This window comes from Gopherus evgoodei, chromosome 10 (assembly GCF_007399415.2).
Source record: "Gopherus evgoodei ecotype Sinaloan lineage chromosome 10, rGopEvg1_v1.p, whole genome shotgun sequence".
NCBI lineage: Eukaryota > Metazoa > Chordata > Testudines > Testudinidae > Gopherus > Gopherus evgoodei.
Window position 1 is genome coordinate 16,438,867 of NC_044331.1, and position 25,752 is coordinate 16,464,618.

General features: G+C 40.9%; 1 protein-coding gene across 4 annotated transcripts in view; it reads left to right on the forward strand.

Annotated features, from left to right (window-relative positions):
• Positions 1-25,752, forward strand: part of ZFAND6 (zinc finger AN1-type containing 6) — a 52,351-nt gene that overhangs the window by 5,207 nt on the left and 21,392 nt on the right. The window contains exons 1-2 of one of the 4 annotated variants that reach the window (XM_030577832.1): positions 4,584-4,589; positions 6,443-6,448. The exons of 1 other annotated variant lie outside the window; for it this stretch is intronic. The gene's annotated coding sequence lies outside the window, so the exon portion shown is untranslated. 2 more of the 4 variants (XM_030577833.1, XM_030577830.1) reach the window with 2 other exon arrangements.

The window sequence follows — 25,752 nt, forward strand, 5'->3', positions numbered from 1 at the left end:
AAAATTTGCCCAGAGTGAGAGAGAATTTGCAAGATAAATAACTAGTACCATAACTTAAAATTAAAAGGCAGATAACGGTGGAAAGCAGGCTAAAAGTTAGAGCTGCATTTCTTAAAAAAACACACCGAAGAATGAAACCCATAATGGTACTGGCATATTGACAGTCCTGGAGGCTGAAGCCCTTTTTTCCACAGTGCAGGTACAGCACATGAAAGCTGTAGTTCCCTATGCTGTGTTGCCATTTATTAACCTGTAGAAACCTAGAGGTAAATGTTGTGTTTCCTAAGACTGCTTCACACATGGCACCAATTTTTGGCAGGTTTTTGTGATTCACACATGTCCATAGGGACCTGGACTGAGACTGACGTTTTTACATAGATCACTGAACAGTCTTCAGATGAAAGCTTTCGATCACTGCCATTCATTCTGTTCTGTTTGAACTGGAGACTTAAATGTAACAGGCTCAGTTCTTCTTTTCCTGAGCTATCTAGTCTCACTAACTTGCTGTATCTTTTATATATCTTAATATTGCAGCAGAAATAGACTTCTGGGTTTTCTACAATTAAAATAATCAAGTGAGACTAAGGCACCTTCTTTTCTTACTCTTGTCTCCAGTGCAAGTTACAGTAGCAGCTAAAATTTGAATTTGTCTTCAAGGTTGCTCATGCTCAGAGCTTCCCTAATTAAGTAGCAGATTGCAACTATGATGATCACATCAGTTTCACTCTGCTGTCTCTGCGGATGTTACAAGAGCAGCAAAGGCTTAATTTTCCTTCCTGAGTTTGAAATAAAGTGAATTTCTCCAGACTCTGATCCAGAAAAATATAAGAGGTGTGCAGAAATTAACCCTATGAAATTAGTGTCCTTCATGCTCATTTTCAACAGTCCTGATTATGGTTTTCTTTGAGGCTGGACAGGGATTTGAGCAACAAAATTTCAACCTGGATTTCTAACCCGTAAATTCAGCTGTATTCACACGTGAACTTTGATATGTAATAAATAAGAATCCAAGCCAGCTATATCCTTACCCCACTTCTCTGATTTGTGTGTGTGTGTGCGTGCGTGTGTGTGTGAGGGTGTCTGTTTACTTCACAAGAGCAGCAAACTATTCCCTGGCCCACTTAGTAAAAATAGGGTATCCTTGGACAAAATTGTCTCCCCTTTCACTACTATGTAGTGTGCTATTTGTTTGGATGTTGTAGATCATCTGATGGTGGCTGCGTTTCTGTGGTTATGGATAGGTATGGACTTTTAAAGCACTCTGGGATTCTTTAGGAAGAAAGGTACTATGTAAATACAATATGAGGTTGTATATGTAAGCAACAAAACTTGTTTTTATGGCAGAAGATGTTGCCTTTCCAGAGCAGGGTGGTTTTGATGATAAGATTTTGTGACGGTAGCTATTGTTCTCACAGACCTACAACTTCATGAACGCCAAATTGAAAGTTAGAAGTTTGTCCTAGGTATCATTGTGACCGTTCACAAGTCTTACTCATATTGCTTTATTTGCCTAAACTATGTTCTTGCCATCGATTGGTTAGACTGCGTGGCACTTTTATGATTTAATGCTGTCTTTTGCAATACAGCTGTGAAATTATATGAAGAGGATCTGAGTTAACTTTATTCTTAATGTTCTGTGCATTCAAAGTACAGAATCCTACCAAAGCATTTTGGGATTAGGCCTCTGAATTGACTTTTTCAGTTAGTATATTAGGCACTAGAATATATTGTGCAGCTGTAGAGCCTTCTTAAAGTTAACCCCCCCTTTTTTTAATTTAAAAAAAGCCTTTGTTAGAAAGTGGTGCATACTTTAAAATTCAGCCTAGTATTTTGCTGTAAATATCCCCCTCAAATGTGAGTAATAATTTAGTCACAGCAAAATACTATGTTATCTTGGACTTCTAAACTATTCTGCTATTGTAGATGAAAAGGGCCCATTGCTCTACAAATACAATCTTGGAGACCCTATATAAAACAGTTATCCCTCAACTCTGTTGAAACTAGCAAAGAATCCTGTGGCACCTTATAGACTAACGGACGTTTTGGAGCATGAGCTTTCGTGGGTGAATACCCACTTCGTCAGATGCATGTAGTGGAAATTTCCAGGGGCAGGTATATATATGCAGGCAAGCTACAGATAATGAGGTAGTTCAATCAGGGAGGATGAGGCCCTGTTCTAGCAGTTGAGGTGTGAAAACCAAGGGAGGAGAAACTGGTTTTGTAATTGGCAAGCCATTCACAGTCTTTGTTTAATCCTGAGCTGATGGTGTCAAATTTGCAGATGAACTGAAGCTCAGCAGTTTCCCTTTGAAGTCTGGTCCTGAAGTTTTTTTGCTGCAGGATGGCCACTTTAAGATCTGCTATAGTGTGGCCAGGGAGGTTGAAATGTTCTCCTACAGGTTTTTGTATATTGCCATTCCTAATATCTGATTTGTGTCCGTTTATCCTTTTCCTAGCGACTGTCCAGTTTGGCTGATGTACATAGCAGAGGGGCATTGCTGGCATATGATGGCGTATATTACATTGGTGGATGTGCAGGTGAATGAACTGGTGATGGTGTGGCAGATCTGATTAGGTCCTGTGATGGTGTCGCTGGTGTAGATATGTGGGCAGAGTTGGCATCAAGGTTTGTTGCATGGATTGGTTCCTGAGCTAGAGTTACTATGGTGTGGTGTGCAGTTACTGTTGAAACTGGCATCCATTTTGCAGTATAGCCTAGACCAGTGTTTCCCAAACTGGGGACGCCGCTTGTGTAGGGAAAGCCTCTGGCAGGCCGGGCCGGTTTGTTACTTGCCATGACCGCAGGTCCAGCCGATCACGGTTCGCCACTCCAGGCCAATAGGGGCCGCTGGAAGCAGCGACCAGTACGTCCCTCGGCCCACGCTGCTTCCAGAAGCCCCCATTGGCCTGGAGCTGTGATTGGCTAGACCTGCGGATGTGGCAGGTAAACAAACCGACGCGGCCCACCCGGGGCTTTCCCTACACAAGCGGCGTCACAGGTTTGGGAAACACAGGCCTAGACCTTAATTATTTCAGAAGGAAAGCTGCTGCAATGGAGTCTTGAGGAAAGAGGCGTGAGAACCAGAGGTCTGGGAATTGGTTGTTCTCCCTGGAGATCCTTGTTTCCTCCTCCTGTCTCTTCCTCTAACTTTTCCCTTGTATTAAAAAAAAATACCAACCCGCTCCCTACCCCGCACCCCCAACAAAACCTGACAAAAGTACAAATGTGCAGATAATTCACAGCTTGTACCATCGTGGGTAGAGTTTGAAATGGATGAAATATTAAACCCAGGAAAATCTTTCATGTAATACAACACTAACTGACTGAACTTTGGTGGCACTAAAAGGGGACAGGTGTCCTGTTCATCTGTCAGTCTGCAGATTACAGCATTTTCTGGGCTGAGTCAGGGAGAGGTCTTCCTGAAGTGATCTGTGCATTTGTGAGACCTGATGCAAGATGCTTCTTTATTCTGTGCAACTTTTTCCCCTTGAATGTCAGGTTTGTCAGTTAGGTAGACTCTTCTGTCAGGTGGGGAGGGAGCTGTTCATTGGGGGAAAAAAAAAATATCTGATACCTAAGATCTTGTTAATGCAAACTGACAGCATTTTGTATTATTCAGTTATGAAGTGTAAAGATCAGCCAAATGGAATATTTAATCATAAGCTAATTATCAGATCTAATTCTTAAAATCCATTTTTTTTAAAATAGCTTTAAAATAGTGTTAGATAAACAAAGATTGAATCAGCAAAAAATAAAAACCACTCATTGTCTCTGACACAGAAACATACCTCAACCCTGGTAAGATCCAGATGTTGGCTTTCACACTATGGAAAACACTTTTGCTGAGTTATGTCTTCAATTAGCAGAAGAAAGCAGGTTGCAACAAGTGACTGACTTCATATTTTCAAGTTTAGACTACTAAATCATACCTTGAAAGTTACATATAGTGTACTTAATTTTTCAGTTAGTTTATTATGTGATTTTTAAATAGTGAATTTATTCCTGGAGCTTGGATTAAATTTTATCCTGTATTAAAAAGCAAGCAGCAGTTAAGCTTTATATAGAATTCTTTCCATTTCACTTCATGAAGTTTTACAGTACATCTAGTTCTTTAGTAATAGACTGATCAGATTTGACAAAAGTATGTATTCTTTAACATCACCTTTATGTTTCTAGATAAAACCCTATGAATCCATATGGTTTTGAGTGTTATGTTCAAGATCCAGAGTAGCAAAATCTAGGTTTGTATTGTTCAGTTTTATGTAATGTTAATTGGTATCCAGCTAGTCAAAATAATGTAATAAAGTACCTTAAGTTGGCAGAACTAAAGGCTTGTATGCTGTTTCTTTAAGAAACCAGCTTGTCCAGGGTGTGTTAACCAGATTAACCGAACATGCTAGCAAGGAAAAGTTCTTTAAATAATGGATATTAAGTTTTACCAATCACAGATACAAGTTTTAGTGACAGGGTGGAGTTTTTTCCATTTCAGCCAGTAGAACTGAAGAAGGTGGGGCTTTCTGTTCAGGTTAGGTTGCTCAGGAGTACAGCTTCCAGTGAAGTTAATCTGGGGTGAAGCAAACAGAAAATTGTGCAGATTTTCTTGGTAGGATTTTTTTGTTTGTTCTAATCTTGTTGTATTTCTTCATTTTACCCTCTCAGGCACTTATGCTTACGTGTGTGCCAAATTTTGTGATTGTTTTTTTTTCCAGTGCTGGCAGAATATTAAAATGTATGCGGGGAAGCAGAACAAAAGGGCTCTTTGGGCAGGAAATAAGCTGTTGAGAGATGCAAACTTGACTGAGTTTCTTTTATCATTTATAGCTAGTTTAAAGTTTGGTATTTTTATTTGAAAAAGTCAAGTTGTACAACAGTAGCTTACCTGGTTGTATTAATTGTAAAAAATTGAGGATCATGCTACTGTTTTCTAAAATGTTGTGTAACTGCAAAAGAGCTTTATTTTTAACTCTGACTTCTCTGGTTCTGATGAGACTTGAATTAACTGAATGTGACAGTTGCTTCTAGATTATACAATGATAACATTTGTTTAAAGTAATCTGCTTTAGTTTTAAGTCATGTCCATGTTTGTCATTTAAGATCGATACTATTTATTTTTTGTGTTATAGATAAAAAGGCGAAGAACACTTTGTATAGATTTTGGTGTATTTGGAACAGTGTATGCAAAGAAGCTTAAAAGCTAGATTTAATGTTTTCTAAGTCCCCTCCACCCCCCTTTTCTCTTGATATTCTGGGTAGTTGTGTTAAGGACCATCAGAGCTCCAATTTAAAAAACAAAAACAAAAACAAAAGGGGGCCAGGGGAGGAAATTCATTCCTCTTGCGCTTTGTTGCAGCCATGGTCCTTCCAGCTGAAGATGGGGCTTCCTTCAAAACTAATCAATACAGTACCACTCCAAATCTTATGTATTACTTGAGCATAGTGTGGTGGTTACTTGTTATTTGGGAGCAGAGAGAGGGTTATCTTCATTTTCCACACCATTCCCCCTCCTCCCCTTTTGCTTTCATATTTAGGATGACTTTTTGTAATACCTTTTCTCAGTGTCCCAAGGGTCTTCAGGCTTGGACTATGCTATAAATTTTGTATTATGAAGAGGAGTTTCTATTGAGTATTGCAAAGTGTTTTTACTGTGATCCCTTTGTATTCCTAGACAGAGAGATCAGATAGTGCCCAAGTCTGGATATTTGGTTCAAATGCAAGGCATACTTTTTTCTTTTTTTCTTTTTTCTTTTTTTTTAAAAGCCTTCCCTAATTACTCCCTCCTTCCTTCACAAAACAGTGTCTGTATGTGCATGCATGCACAGATGTATTCGTACACACCTGCTCCTGAGGATCAAAGAAATACTATGTTATGTTCTCTGACATTGATTAACATTAATCCTTAAATACCAAGTTGATGGATACATTACAAATAGCTAAGATGCGGCAGTACCTGGAAGTTTGGGGAACAGAAGAACAGACATGAAAAGCAAACCAGGATCTTCCAGGTGACAGTGCAAAGCATTTCACAAGATAATTAAACATGGTCAACATGGTACACTTCACACATTTTCAATTTTCCATTAGTTAATTTTCTTTTTTAAAAAATTGGATCATAAATTGGTTTCATTTTTTGTCTAAGAACATCCTATTACAGTGGCATCTCAGACTTGGTTCAGTATTTTATAGGCTTACATACACTTATTACATATTCTGATTTTATTATGGAATAATTTCATTCACTTTCTGAAATTTTTTGGGAATGTGTTTTACTACTAGAAAGTATTGTTACAAAATGTGTGACCATCAAACTATGGAAATATTTTTAATACTCATCAGTAGCTGTACTGGCCATTCTAACTGCCCTTGGGCCAGATGCCTCTTTTTTAAATTGCTACTCTTTAATTACAGGAGAAAGGGAGTACTCCAACAAAAGTTGACTTTAAGTGCAAAGTATCCCAAACATCTTTCAGCTGAAGTTAGGCCTTAATTGAGTGACCAGAGTTCATGTTTCAAATGAAAGCAAAAAGAAAAAAAAAAAACTACAGGCTTATACTTGTGCAAACTAAGCATGTATTATATGTATGTATATTTAATGTACACAAGCAAAATCATACATATTTGTGTAATATTAAATACTAATTATGCAGAATGCTTCTTTTACTTAGCTGACATTTTCAGCAGACTTTTCTGGTTTGACTTATTTTAAACTAGTCAGTGGTTGAGGTGACCATTCTTTAATTTTTCTCGCACATGATCTACTTGGCTAGTAAAGATGGGACCAGTAATTTTCCTGATGCATTAAACTTTTGAACAGGTCACTTCTGAGTCTTCACCTCATGTATATAATTCTGATTGGCCCTAAAGGATAAATGTACCACTTTGCTGGCATGGCTGGAGAACTTCTGTATCAAGATACAACAGGCATTCTTGCCTATATTCAGAATTGTAGCTAAGCAATCTGCATAGATTTGCTAGTTATTCCAACAATTTTTACTGGTAAAACATCATCTTACACAGACACGTCTTCTACACACAGAGGGGTGTATATTTTGTGTTTGGAGATTCATGTACGTACTATTTATGTCAAGATGGAAATTTGCACATCTGATGTAAGGTGAAGTTTACATTCTCTTTAAGTTTAAACTCCTAATTGACAATTAGAGCTAGATCATGCTTTCTTCATCCATTCATGGAAAAGAGAGGGCAAAGGACCCATTCTTCCTTCCACCTACCTTCTGAAGTCACTCCATGGAGTAGTGATTATGTGGTCTTGCATGGGTGTAGCTGAAGCACACTGCCCGCCCCCACCCCTTCAGCTCTGTGTAAACTACAGTACTTGGGAAAGATAGTACAACTTGGGGCTGTATTGCGTTTCTCATGGAACTCCCTTCATGGTGAAGCTACTGCTTTAAGGTTGTCCAAAGTAGGAAAAGTGGTGTAGTATTAATATGTTTGTAAAAACTGCCTTGTCCATACTAGAATTTTTACCACATTTGCCATGTTAGGTGTTAGCTACCACATGTAGCTGTTTTTCTAGTGAAGACAGGACCTAAGTGGGGATCCAAGGAGCAGCTTTGGCTGTTGGTGCTGTGCTGCCAGCAAGTAGATTACAGATAGGGTACTAGAGGTACCGAGCTCATACATAAGATCAGGGACTTCAAGTGGATGTCTTTGGCTTGCTATGGTGTGGAATTTTGCTGTGGAAGAGGTTAATTATACTGTAACAAAGTTGTGTGAAAATAGTCAATCAATAAAATGACCTGTAAAGCAATAAAAAAATAGCTTTGGCCTTTAAGATGTATGTACAGAGGCTTGAAAAGTTTCTTCAACATAACGTATTTTTGTTTTTTCTGCTTTGTTTTTTTTTACTGTAGAAATATCAGAAATGTTAAGTCCTTCTTTCCTGATTTTGTTGGATGTGTGAGGGTGTGGCTACACTTTGAGATGAAGAGGTAAACTCCAGCTCAAGAAGCCATACCCCGGGTAGTCTGATTGAGCTAGTGTGCTAAAAATAGTGTATAGCAGCATGAGCAGTGGGAGGGACTAGCCACCCTGACTATATACCCATCCAAGACCCAGGTACGTACTTGGGCAGCTAATCCCTTGTGCTGCTGCGGCTATATTCTGTCCTTATTGAGCTAGCATGAGTATGTCTCTTTGAGCTGGAATTTATACCTCCAACTCAGAGTGTAGACATACCCTCAGATATGTGTGGTAATTTCTCAACCTTTAACTGAAGGGTGGGGGACAGGTGATACATTTTTACAGATCTTATTTCAACTGTTTATAGGGCTTTTGAGTTAAACAGGGATTAGCAAAAACAACGTTTTAAACAGTCTAAATGAAAAGCATTGCCCTCTCTCAATCAGGCTTCACTTGCTTGTTATGCTCCTAGTTCTCTAGTTGTTCATAATATTGCAGGTAAAATGGGGTAAACAACCATGAACTTTTAATGTTACATACAGAGAGCTTTTTTAAAAGGTTTTATTAATCATGAAGAAACAAAATGAGTTAAAACCTTATTTCTTTCCCCTACCCCTTTAAGTCCACTTCAGGCAACATCTTGAGGCTCTTTGTCAAATAACTGACGCCTTGAACTTAAGGGCGAGTCTTCACTAGCAACATTAAAGCGCTGCGCTCTTCCAGTGCTCTTAAAAAAAACCCACTTCCACAAGGGGACTAGCTACAGGTGCTGGGAGCGCAGCTATCGGCGCTGGCACTTTACAGTGCTGAAACTTGCAGTGCTTGGGGGTGTTTTTTCACACCCCTGAGCGAGGAAGTTGCAGTGCTGTAAAGTGCCAGTGTAGCCAAGCCCTTGCATATTAAACAAGCTATAGGGATTGAAAGCTTCATATTTGCCAGAAAGTGGTGATGAGGGGTGTAAGAGGGTGAATATTTACTTCCCATACAGTAGTTTTTAAATGGGAAATCCGTAGAAGTTACCTCTTCTGCTGTTAACCTGTCAAGATTTGCAGAACCTGAACTTGTCTCTGCATTCAGAATTTAGGCTTCCTGTGCACAGGGTGATTCCTGGTTAGCCATTTTATGTTGTGCTGTGACACATTTGTATCATGACACTGACAAATACCACATCCTGAAGGATAGCCTAATATGTAGTAATACCATGTTTGCTGGACCAAACTTTGAACAGCATGGCTGACTTGGCAGGCTCTGACAACCACTCAAACAGTTTAAGAAGCCCGTGTTTACGACGGTAATGCTATGGTGTGCCTCCTGTGATTTATAGTGCTAATTTGTGTAGCCACATGAGGTGTTGGGGAGATATATAAATACAAATTCAAAGCCACCTTACAGTAGGAGCTTAAAATTAATATTTTTTTAGGCCAAAAATTAGCTATTGCCAGCATACTTGAATGCCCTGTATTGGACTTCGGAAATTCTTTTACTCATAACGATTTTCTACCATGAATGTGTGTCTGCGCTACACTTAACTTGGGCAAAGAAAATAGATTAGATGCTTTCACTTTCTGGCTGTTGAGTACTAACACAACTTTGGACTGTTGGACTATTTAAGTTTCTCCCATAAATCCTATTTTTACAGGCATTTGGGACTAAATCAAGCTGACGGTAGTAGTTTTCAAACTAAGGAGTAATTTATATATCTTAGAACTAAATGTGTTTAGAAATATGTAGACTGATTTAACCAGTTGTTCATATTGTGTATCTGATGGCAAAAGAAAAAATGCTAAGCATCAGATTACAAACTTGGTTACTTTTTTGCATTAAACTCTTGTAGGAAGTGGAGTGAATCAAGTTGCTTTCAGAAGTACGGCCTCGTGGAATTATGTCCTTAATATTGTAGTACTTTTATTGTCCAGTAGAACATAGTTTAAAGCAGCTTAGTAGGACAGGTGTGGCAATACAGTGAACCTTTCTTAACAAGAGACCTGCAGCTTTTGGATAAATTGGTGTGTCTGTTAAAGGGTGAGAATGCAAAATAAGAAGTTGAAGGTGGTTTTTCCTGTCTCACTTCTCTGAAGTCAGGTAAGCAGCTTACTAAGGTAGCTTTTGTTGTCAGTGCAGGGGAGTTTATATAATTCAAATTTTCTAAGAACTGCATTAGGCTTTTTATGTTGGGATAGTTCTAATTATTATTATTATTTTATTATTATAATTGCATGATACTGCTGGATATTGGAATAAAGTTGCTTTGCAGTTGTAAAGTTTGGCTGAGTAAAATTCAAAGATAAGTTGGTCATGTAATCACTGCACAGTATAAAAATCCCAGTTTATTAAAAGGTAGGGTTTCCAGGTGTCCAGTTTTCGACCGGAACACCTGGTGAAAAAGGGACCCTGGCAGCTCCGGTCAGCACCACTAACAGTTGGTGCAGGGCTGGTAGGCTCCCTACCTGTCTCCATGCGGCTCTCGGTAAGTAGCAACATATCCTTCTGGCTCCTGTGTATGGGGGTGGCCATGGGGGCTCCATGCACTTCCCCTGCCCCGAGCGCTGGCTCCGCAGCTCTTATTGGCCAGCAACTGCAGCCATTGAGAGCTGCGGGGGCTTTGCCTGCAGCTGGGGGCTGCGCGCAAAGCCTCCTGGCCATGCCTCTACCTAGGAACCGGAGACACCCTCACCTGCTCCTGCACCCCAACCCCCAGCCCTAATCCCCCATCTGTACCCCAAACTCCTCATCTCTGGCTTCACCCCAGAGCCTGCAGCTGGAGCCCCTATCTCCTCCTTCACCCCAACCCCCTGCCACAGTCCAGAGCCCCGTCCCGCACTCTGAAACCCTCAACCCTGGCCCGGAGCCCCTTCTTGCATCCCAAATCCCTCAGTCCTGGTCCCACTGCAGAGCCAGCACCCCCAGCCAGACCCCTTACCCACTTCTGCACCCCAACCCCCTGTCGCAGTCCAGAACCCCCTCCCACACCCTGAACCTCTCATTTCTGGCCCTGCCCCACCACAGAGCCCTCCCCCCAAGCTGGAGACCTCATCCCCTCCCACTCCCCAAGCCCCTGCCCCAGCCCAGTGAAAATGAGCAAGTGAGGGTGAGGGAGAACGAGCGATGGAGGGAGAAGCCTCAGAGAAGAGAAGGGGCAGGGGTGAGGCAAGGGTGTTCAGTTTTCTGTGGTTGGAAAGTTGGCAACCCTATTAAGAAGTGGTGAAACACAAAATGAAACATGACTGTCCACCTCGGTAGAGCAGCAGGGATTCTAAAGAGGGGGATTATGAATTATTTAACAGAACACATAAGCAACTGATTTTAAACAACAGTAGACTTCTATTAAAAAGACACTTTGCTGTTAATGTTACAAAGATTCTCTTTTCTTTTTAAAAATGAGCTATCAACTAATTTACAACAAATCAGTTTCCCAGTAAGATTTAGAGGTAAGGATAGAAAGAATGAAAGCTTTCATCTCACTGTATTTAAGTAATTCTTGTGGTCTGGCCCAACTTTCAAATATTGATGCCTTTTCATAGGTGTAGTACAAATTGCAAGTTTGATTTAAAACTAGGAGTTATGTACCATATTGACAGTCAACTAAATTTATGTCTCTTGCATTTTAAAAGATAACTTGCTTCTGTTCTGTCCTTTTTATCATTCTTAATGCCACACTGTTCTCTTAATTAATCATAATGTATCTTCCTTCAGTTTCTTCTGTTCTTTCTCTCTCTCTCTCTCCATTGTTATATCTCCACCCTCTGTTTATCTTTTTCCTATATATATATTTAAGTAAAATTACTCAGTCTACTTTTCTAACTTGCCAGAAAAAGCAACTTGTACATGTCTACAAAACTACATTTTAGAGATTTCAGACTGACATGGCTAATGTTTAGTTTGATTTTACTACAGCAATTAACTTGCCATTCTGCAAAGTCACAGTGTGACCTATGGCCTAAGTTTTGTATGCACAGTACATACACTAGTCCTTGCTGGTTTGTTGCCCATTTCTCCCCATCTCTTTCTAATTTTTACATCAATTCTTCGTTCCACAATCACAGATACTGGAAGTGATATCAGCCTGTCCCCTGTATTGGAGAATCCTCATGTCCCTGCCTCAGCCCTGATGACAGTGTAATTTCTCACTGTCAAGGCCCTAGAATGCTGTTTATCCTGTCATAAGAATTGGTTGAAACTCTTTGGTAAGCCTTAATTGACCAGAAGGCTCCTTCAACTTGGAAATATGCCTCACAAAATAGATTTGAATGTTTAAAATTTGACTTTTACACCTAAATTAGCTTTTTAAAAAAATATTTTTCAGCAATGGTAGGGTAGGTCTTTTAAATAACGAAACTTCACTTGACTTAATCATGTGATTTATCTATATGTTTCTTCAACAAGCTTGTGTCTACCTTTTTCAATCTTTTGTTACTGTATGTGTTTCTAAGGAGATCCCAGTGGTTGAGGCCGAAGTACTTTTTACCGGTGAAGGCTGCAGTTGGTCAAATTGTGAATTGTTGATCTTGGATATCCTGCCCGATGAAATGTTACTGTCACTGTAAACACAGTATCCCATATGTTCTTTGTCCTCATCACTTACCAACAGTGAGGAAAGAGAGTACTTAGTACTGTTAATAAATACCCGAAAGGGTGCCTGCCACTTCAGATACATAGACTGACAGGCCCTGTTTCAGAGGTTACAGTTTAAAAGCACAAAAGAGAAAGAAAGGAATTATATAACCTGCAAGCAAAATGACTGAATTGAAATTTGGTATGCATATTGTTAGTTCTACAGATTTTCTTTTTCTTCCATCCCCTTTATCTGCTCCCTCTTGCCATGTGACCATATATTTTTTCTATGTAGTGTTATGGAAAGAACTCTGTACATGGGTGCCATCATATTAAGTGGGGAAACAGTGGCATCCAGTGATACTGGTTTTAGACCATTGTGATCTTAACTTGCTGATCTAAATATTCTGGATGGTAAATGAGTAGGGGGATGATGGGAGGAGGAAGGGGAATTGACCTGGACTTGAATATCTAAGGCAGAAATGGGCAAATTATGCCCTGCAGGCCACATCCAGCCCAGAGGCACATTCTGCCCAGCCCCTGAGTTCCTGGCCCGAGGATAGCCCCCGGCCCCTCCCCTGCTGTCCTCCCTCCCTACAGCCTCAGTTCACTGCGCCGTGGGCACAATGCTCTGGGCAGCGGGGCTGCGAGCTCCTGGGGCAGTGCAGCTGCAGAGCCCGGCCTGACCTGGTGCTCTGTGCTGTGCTGTGGCGTGGCTAGCTCCAGCCGGGCAGTGCGGTTGTAGCACCGCCAGCCACCGGTGCTCCAGGCAGCACGGTAAGGGGCAGGGAGTAAGGTTGAATAAAGATCAGGGGAATTCAAGGGGGTGGTCAGGGGCTGGGGGTGTGAATAGGGGTGGGCGCAGTCAGAGGGTGGGGAACAGGGAGGGTTGAATGGGAGCAGAGGTTCCAGTAGGTGGGTCAGGGAGAAGGGGTGGCTGGGTGGGATAGGGGTCCTGTGGTGAGGCAGTCAGGAAGGAGAGGAGGGGTTGGATGGGGTGGCGGGGGGCAGTCTGGGGCAGAGGGTTCCAGGGGTGGTCAAGAAGCAGGGGGAGTGGATGGGGCAGAGGTCCTGGGGGAGGGGAGGGGGGGAAGAGGGGCACTAAATCGACAGCTGCTGCATCAATTGCAGCAGCGTATATCTCGTGGGTAGTGAAGACCAGCCCGTAGCCTTAGCATCCTTGGTGAAATGTGCTTTCCTATACCACTGTTGCATGATTTCAGTTAGCTGCCCCAGGGTGGTGTGTTTTGCGAACCTTCAAAAGGCAAGTCACTACATAAATGCAAACTATTGTAGATTCAGTATAGTGAAATAAACACCCCTCCCTCTGAGACAAGGTGCTGATTTGACATAACATAAATCCTGGATGGACAAGGCTGAGATCTGAGTCTGATAATGAAATCTGACCTGCCTCCCTATTTTTTGTAAATGATCCCCAAGCTACACTTCAAGGAGACTATATACATATTCAGCTGTGTGCTCCCTGCCTAATGTATGGCAGTTGGCATTTTGGACATCTACAAGGAAACTGAGGAAGGAGGCCAACTTTCATTTCTGTGTGACTTGTGATGTGCCAATCAGCCAGTGCCCCCATGCTTAGTGCAAGTTGACAGCTTGTGTACGGGGCAATGAATAATTAAACTTCACTTGTGCAGATGGGATTTTGGTGAACTAGACTGCATGAGACAAGGTGGGTGAGGTAATGTATTTTATTGGATCAACTTCTGTTGGTTGAAAGACAGCCTTTCAAGCTATGATCAGCACAAGTCTTTCTTAGCCAGAATGCAGAATCAGCACTTTTATCCTATGGTTACACTCGCTTTTTACAATCCTTGGAGAACAGGCTTTTAAAATGTACCTTGTAAGTTACTGGATGCCCAAATACAAAAATAGAGGAGCACCCTCTGAGTCAATGGATAAATTTAAGTGCATTGTAGAAAATTGGGAAAGTAATTCTTGCCACAGGGAATTGAATGCTTATATTTCTCACTATGCTGAAAATGTGTCCCTGCATATCCTCTCTACAGTTGGCAAGGCAGTAACTTTCAGCCGAGTGCCCCGTGTAGCATGTGATCACAGTGAGAATGTTGTATATTCTGTACACTTAAATTAGACATGGTGCACAACTCCAGATAGAAGCAACATAGCATACTATAGTGAGTGGTAATAGCAATAACCCTGAAAGTTAACCATATCCCCAGGTCTTGAATTGTTAACTTAAATGATACAATTTGTATTGGAGTAGCACCAAGGAGCCCCAGTCATGGACCAGGGCTCCATTGTGCTAGTTGTTGTACAACTGCAATGCTATAAACTGACTTTCAAATTCTACACTGTACTGTTTATGCAGCAACTGCTCTTAGTTTCTGTTCTTGCTGTCAAAATTCTTTGCAACGGGTATCTTTTGAGAACTTGTGTTAAAACAGCTTTTTATCACTGCCTCTTTCCTCTAGGTTTAAATATCTGTTTAAAGTAAGTGAGGCCCTTGCTGCTTTGAGAGAGAAGGGTATGTGTACACTGCAATTAAACAGCCATATCTGGCCCATGTCAGCTGCCTCAGGCCCTTGGGGTTTGGGCAGTGGATTGTAAAATTGCAGTGTAGATGTTGAGGCTGGGACTGGAGCTCAGGCTGTGACACGCTCCTCATAGGATCTCAGAGTTTGGGCTCCAGCCTGAACTCGAATGTCTGCAGTGCAGTTTTATAATTTTGCAGCCCAAGACCCATAAGACTGACTCAGTTGACAAGTGCCAGCTGCAGGTGTCTAACTGCAGCGTAGGCATACCTTTATGGGCAGTCTACACTGTGATTTTAAAAAAGACCTGCAGCATTGAGTCTGAAAGCTCAGATTAGCTGACATTGGCTGCTGGGCTAAAAATAGCAGTGTAGACATTTGGACTGCAGCCCAGACTCTGAGACTCTTCCCCCCTTGCAAGGGCCAAAAACCAGGGTTCTGAGCCCAAATATCTACACTTCAATTTTATAGCCCCACAGCTTCAGCCCAAGTAAGCTAACACAGGCCAGCTGCAGGTGTTTTACTTCAGTGTAGATATAAATACTCCTACCCCCAAGGGCTTCTGGGACCCTGGGTCCAAGCCCTGGGTTAGCGTGATTTGTGTGTAGACAGAATAGGGGTTAAGTTTGACCCAGAGTTCAAACCCTGGCTTACATTGCAGTATAGACATACCCTTAGAATATTCGATTCACTGAAGCTCAAAATAAACTACTAATTTTGTAAATGTTTGAATTTCCTTTGCAGAATATCATCTTGCAAAACTAGAACTGTTTTCAAACACAGGATCTAAGACAGCTTTTGGAGTTGTGCTACTCTTCTTTACATTTTATAAATGATATTCAAAACATACCTGATCTTATCTTTCAGAATCCTAAACTAATCTAGAAAGGTACCCCTTGGGTTAGCTAAACTGAACAGCAAAATTTTACACTGTGAGAACACAACCTCTCTGTTTCAGCTTCCCCCAACACTTCCATAAGACAGCGTGTCCCAGACAGTCTCCGATATCGGGTATCTTCTTCCTTCCTACCATCCCCTTTGCATCCCTTGTGTCCCTCAGTTATACCTCTCAAGTTTCCTTTATCATTCCATTGTTCCTCATGACCTCCCCCAGAAAGATGTTCACACAAGTCCCTTCAGAGATGGATAAGACAATCTTATATGCAATGTCCATATTTATGGGTCTGAAATTTATTCAGAATTAGTCTTTGTACAAACAACTTTGGTTCCTGTTTTTCCAGTATTACTATTAAGTTCATAGTATTCCAGCTACCTCTGCCTTCAAATTTTATTGCAAAATTAGCATGCCTACTCTAAGGATTGTTTGCTATTTGTCTAACCTATAGGCATGATTTTGCATTTTTATTTCCTGTTTTGGGGAGGTCAGCCTGAATCCAGCTCTAGCAACAAAGCTCTTATTTTCCTATGATTTGTAGCTCTATAAGTATGGCTCAGCAGTTTAACATTTCTCTGTCATAGAAGGGATAAAAGTAATTTAAAATGTTACAGCAGTGCCCTTTAGTCTTAAATTCTGAATGCGTCCTGATGACATTCTGGTTAGCGCACTTACCTTTGGGCCACAATGTTATGGCTTCGTCAGGACTTGTGTATAGTACTGATGCTGTACTTCAGTATTGGAAAATAGAGGTGTGCTGCTATTGGTACTGTGACTTCAGTCAAATGATAAACAGCAATTTTTCTTGCCATTTCTGGAAACTAAACATTTCCTGGTTTTGCTTTAAGATAACTTCTCCAACACTGCTAACAAGTTCACTGTAGGCACTTTGGCCTTGTCTTTATTAGCTTTTTCTCATAAAATCTCCCACCAGTGGGACAAGGCAAGCTGACTTGGAAAAATGTGATTTGAGATTTTTAGGGCCCAAACTTTGCAAAGTTATTTCTGAAGAACTTGGAAACCAGAAATATGCACAGTTTAAATACATAAATGATGTAATGATAGACATCTGAAACACATCTTGTGATTTTTATTTGTATTTCACTACTCTGAACTGAATATGTACAAACTGGGAAAGAACTCTGAGATTGTATCTTTGGACTGGGGCATTTGGTCTCCTATGCAGTGCAACAGGTATGTCAGATGCTTCAGTATAAGAAGTGTACTCTAAAAACTATGTAAAAAACCAATAGCTTTGGTAACAGCCTGTAGTTTCTGGAATTCTAACATTTTCGTGAAACTCTTTTTTTGTTCATGCTCTGCTTCTGTTAAATCTCTGGTGTAAACCAAATGTGATTTCTTAGTATTCAAGAAAACTGAGTGTACTGTTATAATGCTGATATTCCTAATACTTACACATCTTTCAATAGATTTTCTCTGTCATGCTAGAGCAGCTTGATGAGAGCAGGGAAACTTTATGGAACCACCACTTCATTTTGTACAATGCAGCTTGATGTGAATACATTTTGTACAAAAAGTGATTTTTGCTTACCACTTGTCCTCTGAGTGGTCATTGTATGTAATTTGCTCTACTGGTAAGAGATGAACCAGAGTTCCTGAAGTGCCTTATTTTCAGCAGCTAGGATCTTTGATCCTTAAAACTATTTTTTGCTGATCTGTTCTATGTGAACGTTGAGTGTGGCTGTAAGTAGTAATTACTGTTTCAAAGTAACAGCTATTCATGGTGCATTGTATGCAAAGACATTTGCTGAAAGCTAAATCTTCATAATCAGTGATTCTCTTGGTATTGATATAGAGAATTTGTGTTTCTTGTAACTTTCTTTAGATTATTATTTTGTGTAGGAGTAGTAATGAAATATACGTTCAGTAAGTCCTGATGCAATCAAATTTTGAAGAGCACGTCAGATTATGGTAGTAAATAATGTAGGGGCAGGGAGTGTGATCTTGTTAGCTGTTGGTACAGTGCCTAGCTCAGTGGTCTGCTATGACTAGGTATCCTAGGTGTTATATGGTAATACTACTAATTATAGTAACTTGTGTCCTAGCCCAGGTCAGACATAATCATTGCTGATCTTTCTTCTCTTTCCTGCTCCTGTTGTCCTGTACCCACTCATTGTTAGGATTGTGAGATCAAAGATAAACCACCACTTGCATCTTTTCCCCTCCTCCTACCTACTGTCCCTACTCCGTTCTTTACCTGCTGACCTTCCACTTTCATCCTTATCTCCCCGCTTGTTGCTGTTCTTCCCTCCTTTTTGCAGTGTGAGTGTGAACCAGGTAAGTAAGCCATTCATCTCTTCCCCTCCCCATGAACAGGTCAGTGTGGTGAGATTTACTATGTTGCTGGATTTTTGGGAGGCTCCAAATGTGGACTGTATCAAAAAATAGTACTTTTATTGCATTGGCTGGTTGCTAACTTTCAGATTCCAGTAAAATTACAGGAATTGAAGATTAGGGGGGGAAACCAATTAGGATTGTCTTTTCCATCCTCTGCAGAGTTCCAACTAGAATCGGTCTGATATAAATTTTGATCTTAGCTGAAAGGCCACAGGTATGAAACACTGAAGAAACACATCTTTCACCAGAAAGTGGCTTTGCGATAGGAAATCATAAGTGAATATCAGGTAGCTGACTTATTAAAAAGTGATTTTAATAGAATACGTTTTTATATAGTTTGTGGGCGTTAATTTGGAACATGAAATGGTATTATGATTATTCAACCTAAGGCAATATGATTCTGCTTCAGTGGTTCAACATAACCTTAAAAATTTATAAATCAATTACATTAAATGTTACAGGAAGAAAACTGAAGAGTACTGGAATAAACAAGATTTTAAAATGTACTTTAAGTAGATGTGTTTGGAGATAGGGAAGTCAGGAAGCGTGTTAAGCTGTTTATTCCTCCCCAACTTTGTGAGTAAATATTTTAAAATGTTGTCCTACTAACCTGCATATTGAAAACTGACTTCTCTGAAACTAGGTTTAAAACATACTAAACCAGCATGGTTAAATGTTAAATTCTACAAAATTTATTTTGATTTTGTCTGAACTTTCTTACGTAAAGCAGGCTCTCTCCACCCATATAGTTAGCTGATTTGTAAGAACTAAATAGCACATATCCATATATGCCATATTTCATGTATTGAAATTAACAAGATAGATATTTAGATCCTAGACCTTGATCTAGTATTTCACTTAAATAACATGGCTTTGCCCAAGTTTCTTTCAGTGTACGTGAAATTTTGATTTTACCAGGGTTTAGAATTGGTCTAAGGAAAAAAACCTGACTGCTCTCTTTTGTGAGATAACCCCCAAATTAAGTGTTCTTGGGGTTTTTTTTGTATTTACAAGTTCTCTCCTGCTGTTAATCAGGGGCCTATATAGTACTTCTGAGGTAACCTGTTCGTAGAGACTGATATAAATTCATATAGCTGTTTTGTCTAAACTTGCAGCATTTGTGACTTCTGTATATGTTGTCACTGTTTCCAGCTTTGGGCTCTCTTTCCTGTTTCAAGCAAAGGATTTTGCATCTCTTGAATGTCAAAGCAGTAACATTTTAGACTGGTTCCCTTCATAGACCCTTGTTACCTTAATTTTTTTCTTTCAGTAGATGATGTGGTTAAGTCAATTATTAGGTTCTTGGCCTTCGGTAGACTTGGCAGTTGCCTCTTAGACCACTTAGTTTCTCCTTCTCTAGAAGACTGGGTTTTATGTAGCAACTTTACATACAGGTAACTCCTTCCCATGATGTCTTGCAACAAAAAATGGAAAGAGCTACTACGCTTATAACTCCCATGTTTCTTAGATGAGAAAATCCAATAGAATGTTTAGGTCAAGAGAGATTACTTTGTTCTACAGTCATCAAGAAGTCCTGCGTACAGTTGCTCAGATGTCTTGAAGGCAGTGATATTGCTCAGGATAATGTGTACTTGTAGTGAAAATAGTGTAATATGCATATTACATGTACTGTAATGTAATATACACTTATCATATAGTGTGTGTGTATATTATACATATATAAGACAGAAATCCTGTTTGTATATGAGAGAGATCCTTTTTGCTTCCTTCTCTCCTCACTTTTTTTTTTTTTTAAACACCCCTTCCCTTTTTGAAAATTCTGCACAAGTATATGTGACAGGTTCTCTCCCCCACCCCCTTTTCAGGATGCTGCCTGTGACTCTGGTACCACTGAGCCCACCTGACCCACCCAGCCTGGGCTCACTTTGCACTGTATTGCTGAGGCAAGCCAGCCAAGCCCTCCCTCTAGCTTCAGGCTGCACTTAACCAGCACACATACTGGTAGGGACACACCCAGCTGCAGCTGTACACACACATGCTGAGATCAGCTCTGCATGGGAAGGCTCAGCTAAGGAACTGCTCAGTACTCAAGTGCGCACCCCCCTCTGGAGTGGAAACCCAAAATTATACCATCTTGCGCTGTACAGAGAAATATACAGCATAAGCTCATGACATTCACTCCCTCCCTCAGTGTGGAGAGGGATATACACAGCTTTCTGCCCCCAGGTAGGATTTCTACACAAATTGGTTATAGACCAAACAAAATCAAATTTATTAACTGCAAAAGATAAATTTTAAGTGATTATAAGGGATAGCAAATAGATCAAAGCAGATTTCCTAGCAAATAAAACAAACACATTACAATCTAAGTTTTTAATATACTAAAGAAACTGTTTTTAAGTAATAAATTCTCACCCTAACTGTTGTTTTTAGGCAGATTGCAGAGATTCTTGAAGACGAGCTGCACTTGCTTGCAGCTTAAAACTCCAGATATTTCTTGCACAGACCAGACCCCCTCTAGCCTGGGCTCAGCCCTCCCCCACAAGCTCAGTCTCTGTTTCTCAGGTGTTTCCAGCAGCCTTCTTTCTTGGCGGGGGAGTTAATGAAGAATGAAGCACGATGATGTCACTCCCCTGCCTTAAATAGTTTTTGCATATGGTGGGTATCCTTTGTCTCCTAGTGTGGTTTCCCCACTCCAACCTCTCCCCCCTCATTAATGGAAAAATACTAGTGTTTAATGATTTTCAGACCCTCAGGACTTAGCAGATAGTAATACCTGTTGGTGCTATAAAGTAAAAACGATTTAACCATGCAGATTGTCAAACCTTGCTTCTGATGAGAAATTACAGTATGAGTGAGCAGCACAAGTACTACCCTCAGCCACTGGGGTCGCTGAATGGGGAAGGATGTGTCTGCAGTTTCTTTTCCTGTTTCATTAGCAATGGTAGAAGGTTACTATTAGCAGTTCCACAGTGGACCAGTCTAAGTGTGTTTATGGTGGTGGGGGAATAGTTTAGCTACTTAATTTATGTAAAGTCTGCATTTAATGGTACTGTAGTCAGATTTCATCCCCAAGTGAAATTTGAAATGGAAGGCTCTAACAAAAGTACTGGCAATAGTCTTTATTAACACAATAGGTACGTAGTTTAATGTAAGCTTTCTCTCCTTCATTCTCCAATCCAGTAGTGATACTGTAGTATACTGATCAACATGGTACAAATTGTATTTAGTTCTGTTATTGTAGTTGAGGCACCAAGATATCATTCTTGTGGTCTGCTCCACTCTAGTGGTTGTGGGCACCAGAATCTCCATAAAATATACAGGGAGTATCTGTACAACTCAAATGTTGCTTTAGCACCTGAAGCACACTTTGGAACTGGAAAACTATTCATGATTTGTATGTGCTTAAGCAGAGTTACATGATCTGTACCTGCAGCCTCACTACACTAAATCTTGTGGTAATACAGTAATAGCTGCACATGTGGTATACACTTACAAGTGTACAAATAAGGAATACGGGTGAGAAGACATACCTCTTTTCTGAGGAGGAATGCTGGGACAGTAAAAAGTGGAGTTTTTTGTTTGCTTTAAACCTCAGGTTTTTAATCTCCTTTTAGACTAATGCTACTAAATGCCTCTGTCACTGATCCCACTGGTTGACGGTTGAAGCCTGTGAACACTGACAGGTATGGAGTGTTTGACACTGGTAGTAACTAAAAGCCCAAATGCACATACTTCATACTTGTAAAGTTATCTGGTATCATGATCCCCAATCTTTAGTTACATGAAGCTTGAAATTTTAGTCTAGGGGTGGCCAAAGTGTGGTTCATGAGCTGCATGTGGCTCTTTTACAGACATTGTGGCTCAAGAGCCTGCACTCTATTGAGGGAGTGACTGCTCACCCTCTGGGTCTGTGGGCGGCCAATCCACACCACTAGGTCTCTGGGGATTGGCTGACTTGGGGAATCAGCGGGGCGATGGGAGATGTGAGCTCAGGCCTGTGATCAGGGCTGAACAACAAACAGTTACGGAGCCCCAGCCCCTTGTCGGGGCAGGGCAACAGAGTCTGAGGGGTCAGGCCTGCACTCAGGCTGAGCAGCAAACAGTGGGGCTTCCTAGCTCTGGTGGAGGGCCGACAAGTGCAGGCCTCTTGCCTAGGAGAGGGGGAGACTGCTACCCACTCCACCATGTCCCGGCCCAGGGCCCTAGCAGTGGCAGAGCAGTCCGCCACTGAGTCAGCGGGGATCCTGATAGCAACATGCTGACTCACTAGCTGTCAGTGCAGCCAGATGCGTCGGCTACCCCTGGGCCACTTCCCAACTCCCCCCCAGGGGGTACTTGGCTCTGTAGAGGTCGTCCTGGTCGTTGGGGAAGAGGGCCTCTGTCAGCACTTGTAGCTCCTCTGTAAATGGCTCTGATGGTCCTGGCCAGTCCTCAGCTCCCTCAGGGTCTGACGCAGCCTCCCATCTTGGGGGCTCACAGGAGTCGTTTGGCTCCTTCAGCAGCTGCCTCTCAACTAAGTTCTCCTGCAGGCCTTTTGTACTTCTGGTCCTGCTCACTGACTTCCAGCAGGAGGGTTGAACATGATATGGCTCCTCCCCCTCCAGGTCTATGGGCGGCCAATCCACCCCACTGCAGAGCTGCATGTGGCTCTTTTTTACAGACATTGTGGCTCACGGAGTCCCCCACTCTCCTCCCCCCATTCTCCACCTACCAGAGTTGGGGTGGGGAGAGCTTGAGACCTCTGCCTTGCAGCAGGGTGGTGGGGTGAGGCCTCTGCCCAGGCGTCTCAGGGATTCAGCCCCATAGGGTGCACCTGCCAGGGCTTGGAGCTTCAGCAGGAGTGGGGCTGAAGCCCCAAGACCTGGCAGGTACCTCCCGCAGTCCCAACTCCCAGCAGGTGCACCCTGCTGTCAAACTTCTGAAGATTGTCATATCCGGCTCAGAGGGTCAGTAAGTTTGGCCACCTCTGCTTTAGACTGTTGAGCTGGTTCTGATTAAGACAATTAGTACCATTTTTAGATGTTTAGTTCTTTGCAGTGAAGAAACATTTTATTTAAAATTGATACAATAGAACCTCAGAGTTAGGAACATCTTGGGAATGGCGATTGTTTGTAACTGAACAAAATGTTGTGGTTCTTCAAAAGTTTACAAGTGAATGTTGACTTAATACAACTTTGAAACTTTACTATGCAGAAGAAAATTCGACTTTCCTTTTATTTTATTTTGTAGTAGTTTGTTTTACATGGTGCTGTACAGTATTTGCTTTTTTTGGTCTCTACTGCTGCCTGATTGTATATTTCCAGTTCCAAACGAGGTGTGTGGTTGACTGGTCAGTTCGTAACTCTGGTGTTCATAACTCTGAGGTTGTGCTGTATACAAAAAGGCAGCCTTCTCATGATAAAAATGTCGGAGATATCTGAACTTGTAAGTTTCCCTCTGCTTCTTTAGTATCTACACAGTTTCCATGCATTCTAGAGCACTGGTAATACTCCTATAGTAAATAGCCACTTTTATATAGGCAAACTGGAGAAAAAAGCATTGACTTTATTCTCTAGTTTCAAAGCACCTGCTATTAATGGTAAGATCATTAGTATATACTGACACTCCCTTGCTTGGAAAATGACTAAGATTGCGAAACTGGCCTTCGGTCTCATGTTTGCTATATTGCCTTGCTCACTTCAAATCCACTCTGACATATCCACTGTTCATTTTATTTATAGTTTGGCTGTGCCCCTGATGAGGAAAACTTAGGAACGTGGATTTAGCTTCCATACAACCAATATTTGCTGTACACTAAATGTTCATAGGTCTAAACCTACTGTATCATTCTTACTTGAATTCAACTGTCAAGTCTTGACAAGCTTCCCGTGGGCAACAATATCACTTCTTGGGGTGGGGTATATAGTGTAAATTTTGAATGGACCATTGCAGTGACTAGGCAAATGGTGATCTGAGACTTCTGCTTATGCTGAATTTGTTGTTTTTTGTTACCACATCCTTCCGTCCCCACCTATGTCTGTTTTGTTTCATATTTGTGCCCTGTCACAAAGCCAGATTTTTATTCTCCTGAGGGCACAGAGTAACTCTGTTGCTTGCTTGTATAGTGCCTTGCACAAGGGGCATCTTGCTGAGTCGGGTCTATAGGTGCTATATTAGAAGAAACAATAATGGTCTGTAAATTTCTTAAATATTAATTCAAAAGATCTCTTTAGATTCGGCTGGTCGGATTCATATTACTTATACTCATAATGAAAGGGCAGTCTCCCTGCACTGATATACTTGTGAAAACTAAGCTGTAGAAGAAAGATGTTGTTCAGAAATTTCTACCATTAAAATTTGTGAGGCAGGATTTTAAGACCTTTGACCATGAGGGGAAAACATTTGAGCATTTGTCAGATGTTTAAGAAGCTGAAGTTAAAAGATAAATTTGACTGACTCTGCTATAAGAGTATTTTTCCTTTCTTCTCTAGCTGAATAAATTGTACAGTGAGAACATTTTATGGACCAAGCTTAGGCAGATGTCAGATTTGCTTAACAATTCTGTGGTATTTTGTACTTTACAGTCAGCTTGGCATTCTTTAAGGTAATCATAGAGATCACAGAATCATAGGGTTGGAAGGGACCTTAGGAGATCCTCTAGTCCAACCCCCTGCTCAAAGCAGGAACAATCCCCAGACAGATTTTTACCCCAGTTCCCTAAATGGCCTCCTCAAGGATTGAACGCACAACCCTGGGTTTAGCAGGCCAGTGCTCAAACCACTGAGCTATCCTTCCCCCCTCCCCCCCATGGCACATTGATATGATCTATTTGAAACTGACACTGTAGTATATGCTAATGTTGAACTATATACTATGGTCAGCTTTGGAGGTTTGATTGAGTGTGAAGAAGACAAAGTGATTGTATTGAATTCATGTATTATGGTATAGATTCCAATAGCCTGATCTAAGAGTTGTCACTTGAGAACTGCTAAGGAAATTCGTCACAGAAGTTCATGATAGAGAAGGCCATCTGAGCTTTTTAGCTTGCAAGACAAATGTTCCTTGTTAATAAGGAGAGAAATACAAATAAAAGACAGGGTAACTTGCAAAGCAACACTTATCAAATTGACTACCACATGTGATCTAAATTGTATGAAAGAATATTCCAAAAATGCAAAAATCTTGTTGGACTTGAGGTATAGAGGAATGTATCTGTTCAAATGCTAGTCCTGACCAAAATGGTAACTTCTGAATATGAATTTATAATGTAACAGATTCCTAAATTCAGAGAAATAGACTGACAATTTTTGTAGTTGCTGTTCATGATTCAGTGTTGTGAAGTAAGCAGGAATATTTCCCTTCTTTAGTCTTCAGTTTATACTTTAAGAGTTTGAGTAGTGTCATGAGTACAAGCTTCAAAAAGTGTGCTTTCAGGGTGTAGTCTAGGAATTAATATAGTCTCTCTGAAAGTGATGAGTTACTGAATGCTCCACACGAAAGTAAAAAAAAACAACGGTATGTTTATGAAAATTTATACCCTACTGCACATTCATTTAAAATGGCTCAGTCCT